Below are 7,106 nucleotides of genomic sequence, written 5' to 3'. Positions count from 1 at the left end.
TTTATTAGGGTCAGTTTCCAGCAATGAGATTACTGTGTCGAAGGAAGTAGACATTTTTATGACTCTTGATACATGCTTTGCAAAAGGTTTGGCCTTTTTCTTTGCACAACTTTAAGGTGAATCATCAGCCATGAGCCAGTGCTTACATTTTTGGACAGTTAATTATTATTCCCATATTAGGCAGAGAGAGAAGCTCTGTTCACATCTGATTTTCTTCTTATTGCTTTCATTATATAGAGCTGACGTGTTGAGAAAAATGTCCTGGCTGTGAGACATTCCAGACAACAGAGCCATCACTTTTGAAAAGTTTGGACCAATCCCAATTTTGCAATCAGCTCGCAGAGTTGTTCATATTTCTTTTGGCAAAGATATCTGTCACTGTGGTCAAATGCAGCTGAATGGTTAAAGTCACAGCGTGAGCTGATCAAGGTGCCTATTTTAGTATTAGGTTGGCAGTCTGTGGCCAGGTGTCTGAGTATTTTGAGAGAAGTAATTTTGTAAAGTAATTTGCAATTCTTAACTGTGAACAGCGTCAGAAGAGTCTTGCACGTTTTCTGTGGAAATTCTCTCTCTCTTCCAGACCAGTTGGAGGATAATCACTGGTTTTTGAAGAAAACACACTAGCTGGGAGCGATGGCTCACACCTATAATCTCAGCACTTTGGGAGGCAGAGAGGGTGGTGGATCACCTGAGGTCAGGAGTTTGAGACCAGCCTGGCCAACATGGAGAAACCCTGTCTCTACTAAAAGTACAAAAATTAGCTGGGCATTGTGGCAGGCCCCTGTAATTCCAGCTACTCAGGAGGCTGAGGCAGGGAGAATTGCTTGAACAAGAAGGCAGAGATTGCAGTGAGCCGAGACATGTCATTGCACTCCAGCCTGGGCGACAGAGCAAGACTCCACCTAAAAAAAAAAAAAAAGAAAAAAAGAAAAACAAAGAAAAGAAAACACACTGATTGCAGGGAAATTAGGACACCTTGGTCCTTGCTGAATGTGTCACAGTGTCTGTGCTTTGCGGCAAATTGCTTGACCTGGGTTTTCCCCTCTGACAAGCAAAGGTATTGGAAATAGGAGTCCCACAATCCCCCAAATTTTTTAGATTCTTTCTCTATTGGGTGGTTTGAATTGCATCCCCATTTTGTAACCAAGGAGGTAATTTCCCTATTCACTGGGGCTCCTGTCAGGCAACAGTGGAAAAGAATAGGATGAAACACAAACCAATGTTTATAGTTTGTCATTTCTACCACAAGATACCGTGGCATATATAATTAAAACCAATGGCAAAAATTATTTGACCACCTGTGGCTTTAATGAACTTACTCCATCCATACTCCTCATGAATATGTTAAATATAGAAAAATAAATAGCATTCACTCTTGTCCAGCAGGTTAAGAGGAAGTCAATTCATTCTGTGGAACTAGTCTTGAATTTACTCACCATTACTTTATTTGCTGACTGTAAAAATTCTAGCTTAAAAAATAGCACTCTCAGCAACATCATTTTCAAACATGAAGGCCAACCGTATTTTATTTTGCATAGCATTTTGAAATCTAATGGCAATTTGATAAAAACTTAGGCTAGTTAGGGGAGAAGTAAAAATGAAAGTGGGAATAGCATTCGTTTTCTTTTTTTCTTTTTTCTTTTCATTTTTTTTGAGGCAGTCTCACTCTGTCGCCCAGGCTGGAGTGCAGTGGTGCGATTTTGGTTCATGCAATCTCTGACTCCCAGGTTCAAGCAGTTCTCCTGCCTCAGCCTCCTGAGTAGCTGAGATTACAGGTACATGCCACCATATCTGGCTAAATTTTATGTTTTTAGTAGAGATGGGGTTTCACCATATTGGTCAGGCTGGACTCAAACTCCTGACCTGAAGTTATCTGCCTGCCTCAGCTTCCCAAAGTACTGGGATTACTGGTGTAAGGCACTGTGCCTAGCCATTTTCTGTTAACTGTCTGAAATTATTTTTCATTTAGTCTGTTACAAAAGTAGTTATTCTCATTTTCCCCTATGAAGACGTAGTCAGTAGAGAGATTTATAATGAAGCTGTGTGGTCACTTTAATGCCTATCTTTGTAGCTACCTGTAGAAGAGTTTTCTATTGACTGTGGAAACCCCATCATAAGAAACAGGGTGAGGGTCACTCTCACTGAGCTTGAGCAGTTTACTTAACCTGTCTGTTTCCATACCGGGTGTGGTGAAGATGAGAGCACCCAGCTGCCCTCTTGCAAGGGAGGATACTATATTTAGAGAGGAACCCATTCCCAACCTCTCCCCAGGGAATAGCAGCAGGAGAGTGCTGGGTTGTAGACCAAAGTGTTGAGACTTGTAAGTAGGCTCTGCACCATAGTGGCATGAGAATTCACTCATCAAATTCAGCCGTGTGTGTGTGTGTGTGTGTGTGTGTGTGTGTGTGTGAGAGAGAGAGAGAGAGACCCTGCTCTGAGCCAAGTACTGTTTCAGGTATTAGGGGTACTGCTGTGAATAAAACAGAGATGTTGCCCCTGCTGAAGGACAAAAGTAATAAGTAAGTAAAGAAACATAGATGGAGATCAGCGCTATAAAGAAAGAGCATAGCAGGCATGGTGGCCCATGCCTCTAGTCCTAGCACTTCAGGAAGCCAAAGTGAGAGGGTCACTCGAGCCTAGGAGGTCAAGACCAGCCTGGGCAACACTGTGAGAGCACGTCTCTACTGAAAGAAAAAAAAAAGCAGAGTATGGAGATAGAGAGTGATCAAGTGGGAGGGAATTGTTTGGATAGGCTTTTTAGATCAAGTAAGGTCAGATCTAGCCTCTCATCAGAGGACACTTACAGCAGAGTACCTACCAAGGAAGTAAAGGGGCTCCGAGTTTGTCATATGAATATTGGGTGAAAGTATGTTCCAGGCAACAAAAACAGCATGAGCAAAGGCCCTGAGGCAGTAGCATGCTTGGTGTGTTCCACTAAAGAGGCAGTGTTGTGGCTGGAGTGGAGTCAACAAGGAAGAGATTAGGTGAGAGAGATGGTTAGGGCGGGCAGATCACATGAGGCCTTATAAATCAAGATAAGGACTTGCTTTGGCTTTTGAGTAAAATGGGAAACCACGGAGATTTCTGAGCAGAGGGGTGACATCATCTGACTTCAAAGGAGTTTTTATTGTGTGATGTGGGCTTTTATAGGCTCAGGCAAGAGGCTGATAGGGTGGATGGGGAATAGCTCTTGTAGAGCTGAGCATTCTAACATGGTGGCCTCTAGCCACAAGTGTCTACTTAAATGTAAATTAATTAAAATTTTAAAAATTAAAAATTCGTTTTATCATTTGCACTAGGCACATTTCAAATGCGCGGTAGCCACATTGGCTAGTGGCAAACATACTGGACAGTGAGATGTAGATCATTTTCATTGCCACAAAAAGTTCTACTGGACAACGCTGGTAGGGTATTAAAGGCCTTTGTGGAGACTTCTGCTTTTATGCTGAGCCAATAGAAAGCCATTGGAGGGTTTTAAGCAGAGGAAGAACATGCTCTGACTTATGATTTCAAAAGATCACTGTGGAGAATAGACTGTAAAGGGGCAATGGTGGAGGTTGAGAGACCATTGGTAGTCTAGATAGAGATGGCCATGTCTTTGATGAGGGAGCAGGAGTGATGATAATGAGAAATTATTGGATTTTGGAAATATTTTGTAGGCAGAATCAATAGGCTTTTCTGATGAAATGATGCAATATGAGAAAAAAGTGACAAAAAGGTTGTGGATGATGATTCTCTTGAGAGAAGAGAATGCAAGGCAAAACAGAAGGGATTTCCCTTGTAGAGGAGGAGTCTCACTCACCTTGAAGCAGAAGGGAAAGCAGGGATCTGGGTGGAAAATGATTTAAAGAGCCTTTGTCTAAGCAGAAGATGAAGGAATAAAGAAAGAGAGACAGGTGTATTGGAAGTTTGAGGGTGATGGAGAAAGTTTCGAATAATTGTTGGAAAATGAATTGAAAAAAGAAATGTAGCACAGTTTAGAGCAGGGCATAGTCTCAGCTGCTTGGGAGGCTGAGGCAGGTGGATCTCTTGAGTCCAGGAGTTGGAAGCTGCAGTGAGCTGTGATCATGCCACTGCACTCCAGCCTGGGTGACAGAGCAAGGCTCCATTTCTTAAAAGTAAAACAAAAATGCAGTTGTCAGTATTGGGGGCCCATAAGAAGTTAGTGACCATGAACCTATCTACACTTTTGTTCACCTTCAGCAGAGTGTGACTGTTGCATGCACACAAAGAAAAAGGAAATGGCTGGGTTCAATCAGGGCTGTCATTTTCCTAGAAAGGTTTGTAGAAAAAACAGGGAGGAAGGGAGTTTAAGGGATTGGTGAGAAGTATATTGTAATAGCAGACCATGGAATATAAATTGAATAAGAAGGAAAGTGAAAACAGCTGAGGGCTAATGAACTGGGAGAAAGCAGAGGGATCAACAGACTGGAGCCCCCAATATTTTGAAGAGCAGTAGGAGTCGTTGTCATGCAAGTTGGAAGGAAAGATGCTTATCTAAAAGCAAAATACCTGAATCAGTACTCTTGCAGCAGAGCTATTGTTGGTAACGACAAGGTCATTCCTTTGAAGTCTGTGCATATATATCTTCATTACAGGCTGACTTGCCAACTCTGAGAATCTCATACAATATAACCTCACTGTGGATCTCATCTAAGCAGATTAGGTGACCAAAAGCTCAAGAGCCTGGGATTGGGAGCCCAGAGAGCTACCCTACAGCTCACAGCCTGTCACAAACCAGCTGTGTAACCGTGGACCTTGCGGATGTATCTCTAATCTGTGACTCCATAGCCTTATTATAATATAAGCTTTCCCCAGACACTGACCTTAACAAATAGACCCTGGGGGATTTTTCTATTAAAAATTTGCAACTCTGCACATTTTTATCTGCCAATGCCTCTTGGAATATTAAATGCCTAGAAAGCTGTCCTTGGGATCACATTCTGGAATCTTGACCATGTAGTCATCTGAGTGGGTGTGACAGGAATTATACACCAGCAGCATTTGTGCCTGGGTGTCCTTCCGACACTGGGATGGCTGTATCTTTACCCATCCTCTCCAACTCTCTCCACCTAGAAAGCATTCTTTTCTCTTGATTTTGTTAGAGCTATAGAGGAATGCTCCTTCAGCAGAAATGACAGAGACTGTTGCTCTCAGAATGAAATGCAATAATCTGACCTGGAAATTCCTATGAATATTTAGATATTTTAGTGATATTTGTTTATTCAGAAGAGATCCAGGAGACAGAACTCTCCTCCTCCCTGTCCCCCAACCCTCCTTTCTATCATCATTCTTCTTTCTCTAGGGCACAGAGAGAATTAAGAACAATCTAAGGTAAATTTTTAACGAGATGGTCTAGCTTGAGCTCTGTAGGCTTGACTGATGAGACAAGTAGTAGTTTTTAGCTAAAATAACCACATTGTTTGCAAAAGTTTTCTCCGTCGAGTTTTCTAGGGTCATTATGATGGTCTAACTGCCTTACCTGCTGTTGAACTGGTTGTCTCTTGTGGGACAGAAAACAAAAGAAGGGTGTTGAAATGCAAATAGATAACCCTGGGTCCCAGTCCCTGACTGCAAAATGAGGCCAAAACTGACAACAAGGTCTCCTTCTCTACAGAGGCTGGTAGAGAGGCCATACAAAAATCTCACAAGATGTATTTATTCTCGTGGATTGGAGTCCCAAAGTAGGTAAGAAAAACAAAAACAAGATAAAAACAAACAAAAGATTCCGTACTTGGAATTTGCTCAGTACCAGCTCAATAGCTAATTGTTTCTTGTGTTCTTTCCCTCCCCCCTTTTTTTCTGCCTGAATAGATAATCCTTACAAAACATCTATTCATTCTACAAGTGAAAATTTCAGGAATATTCGATACTGACCTTGGCAAGAGTAATGGACCGAGATTGAGTGATGAATTTGTGTGTATTGTGGCTCATGTGCATTTTGGTGCTTTGTATGCCAGTTTACGAATACCTTAGCAATAGGAAAAGAAGATTTATGGCATTTTAATTAATGAATATAATGAAGGCTAAAACTTGTAGATAAATTTATAAGGTACACAATTATTTTTATAGCTTTTTTTTTTTTTTTTTTAGCACAAATGTGATTGTATTTTGTTGCTTTAAGAAAGGATCTCCTGATATTTAATACTGGCTTGCTTTTATATTTCAGTGTGACCAGTTTAATTGATATGTAAACAATTTTTTAAGGGAAATAAAATAACGAGGCAGTAGTACGACTGAGCGAAGAGGACACTGTCAGATTCTTAATTACTAGGCTAAAATTTGAGCTCTTATTTGGTTTTTACTACCAACTGACTGTGTAATTTTGGATAAATTATTTGGCTCTTTTTTTAAAAAAATTTACAAAATCAGAATGAGAACTACAGATAGTAAAAAATTTGGAAAAGCTTTTCAAGTCCCATGTGAAAGGCATCAGAAAAAAGAGTTGGGTGATTTTTTTTTAATGGAAAATAATCTGATATTGTCAATAAACAAATTTTTCATGTATTATTTTTTAAGCTGTTATTTAATTTCAGTTGCTTAAGAGCTCTTCAATTTTTTAATGGAAAGAAATACCTTTAACACCGGATGGCTGCAGAGCAACTTTATTCTGGTAAAATAATCTCTTAAATCCTTATATACACAGTCACTAACTGTTGGCTTTTGAAGGTCAGTACCAGCAAACCAGCCCTGTGGCAGTTAGGAGCTCAGCATGTCCAAGATAACAGTAACACACAAAACAGCAAATAGTTTAAACAGTACCATTCGATTTGAATTTAACCCAATTTTAACAGAGGACTCTAAAAAAAACCAAATACCAGCAAGATTACATTAATTAGGGAGATTGTTAGGTTGTATCAATGCAGTTTAGATATGCCTTTTAAAAAGTGAAAATGGGCCGGGCGCGGTGGCTCAAGCCTGTAATCCCAGCACTTTGGGAGGCCGAGGCGGGTGGATCACGAGGTCAAGAGATCGAGACCATCCTGGTCAACATGGTGAAACCCCGTCTCTACTAAAAATACAAAAACATTAGCTGGGCATGGTGGTGCGTGCCTGTAATCCCAGCTACTCAGGAGGCTGAGGCAGGAGAATTGCCTGAACCCAGG

This window comes from Sapajus apella, unplaced genomic scaffold (genome assembly GCF_009761245.1).
Source record: "Sapajus apella isolate SASKATOON/1434 unplaced genomic scaffold, GSC_monkey_1.0 scaffold22, whole genome shotgun sequence".
NCBI lineage: Eukaryota > Metazoa > Chordata > Mammalia > Primates > Cebidae > Sapajus > Sapajus apella.
This window is presented reverse-complemented; position numbering follows the sequence as displayed.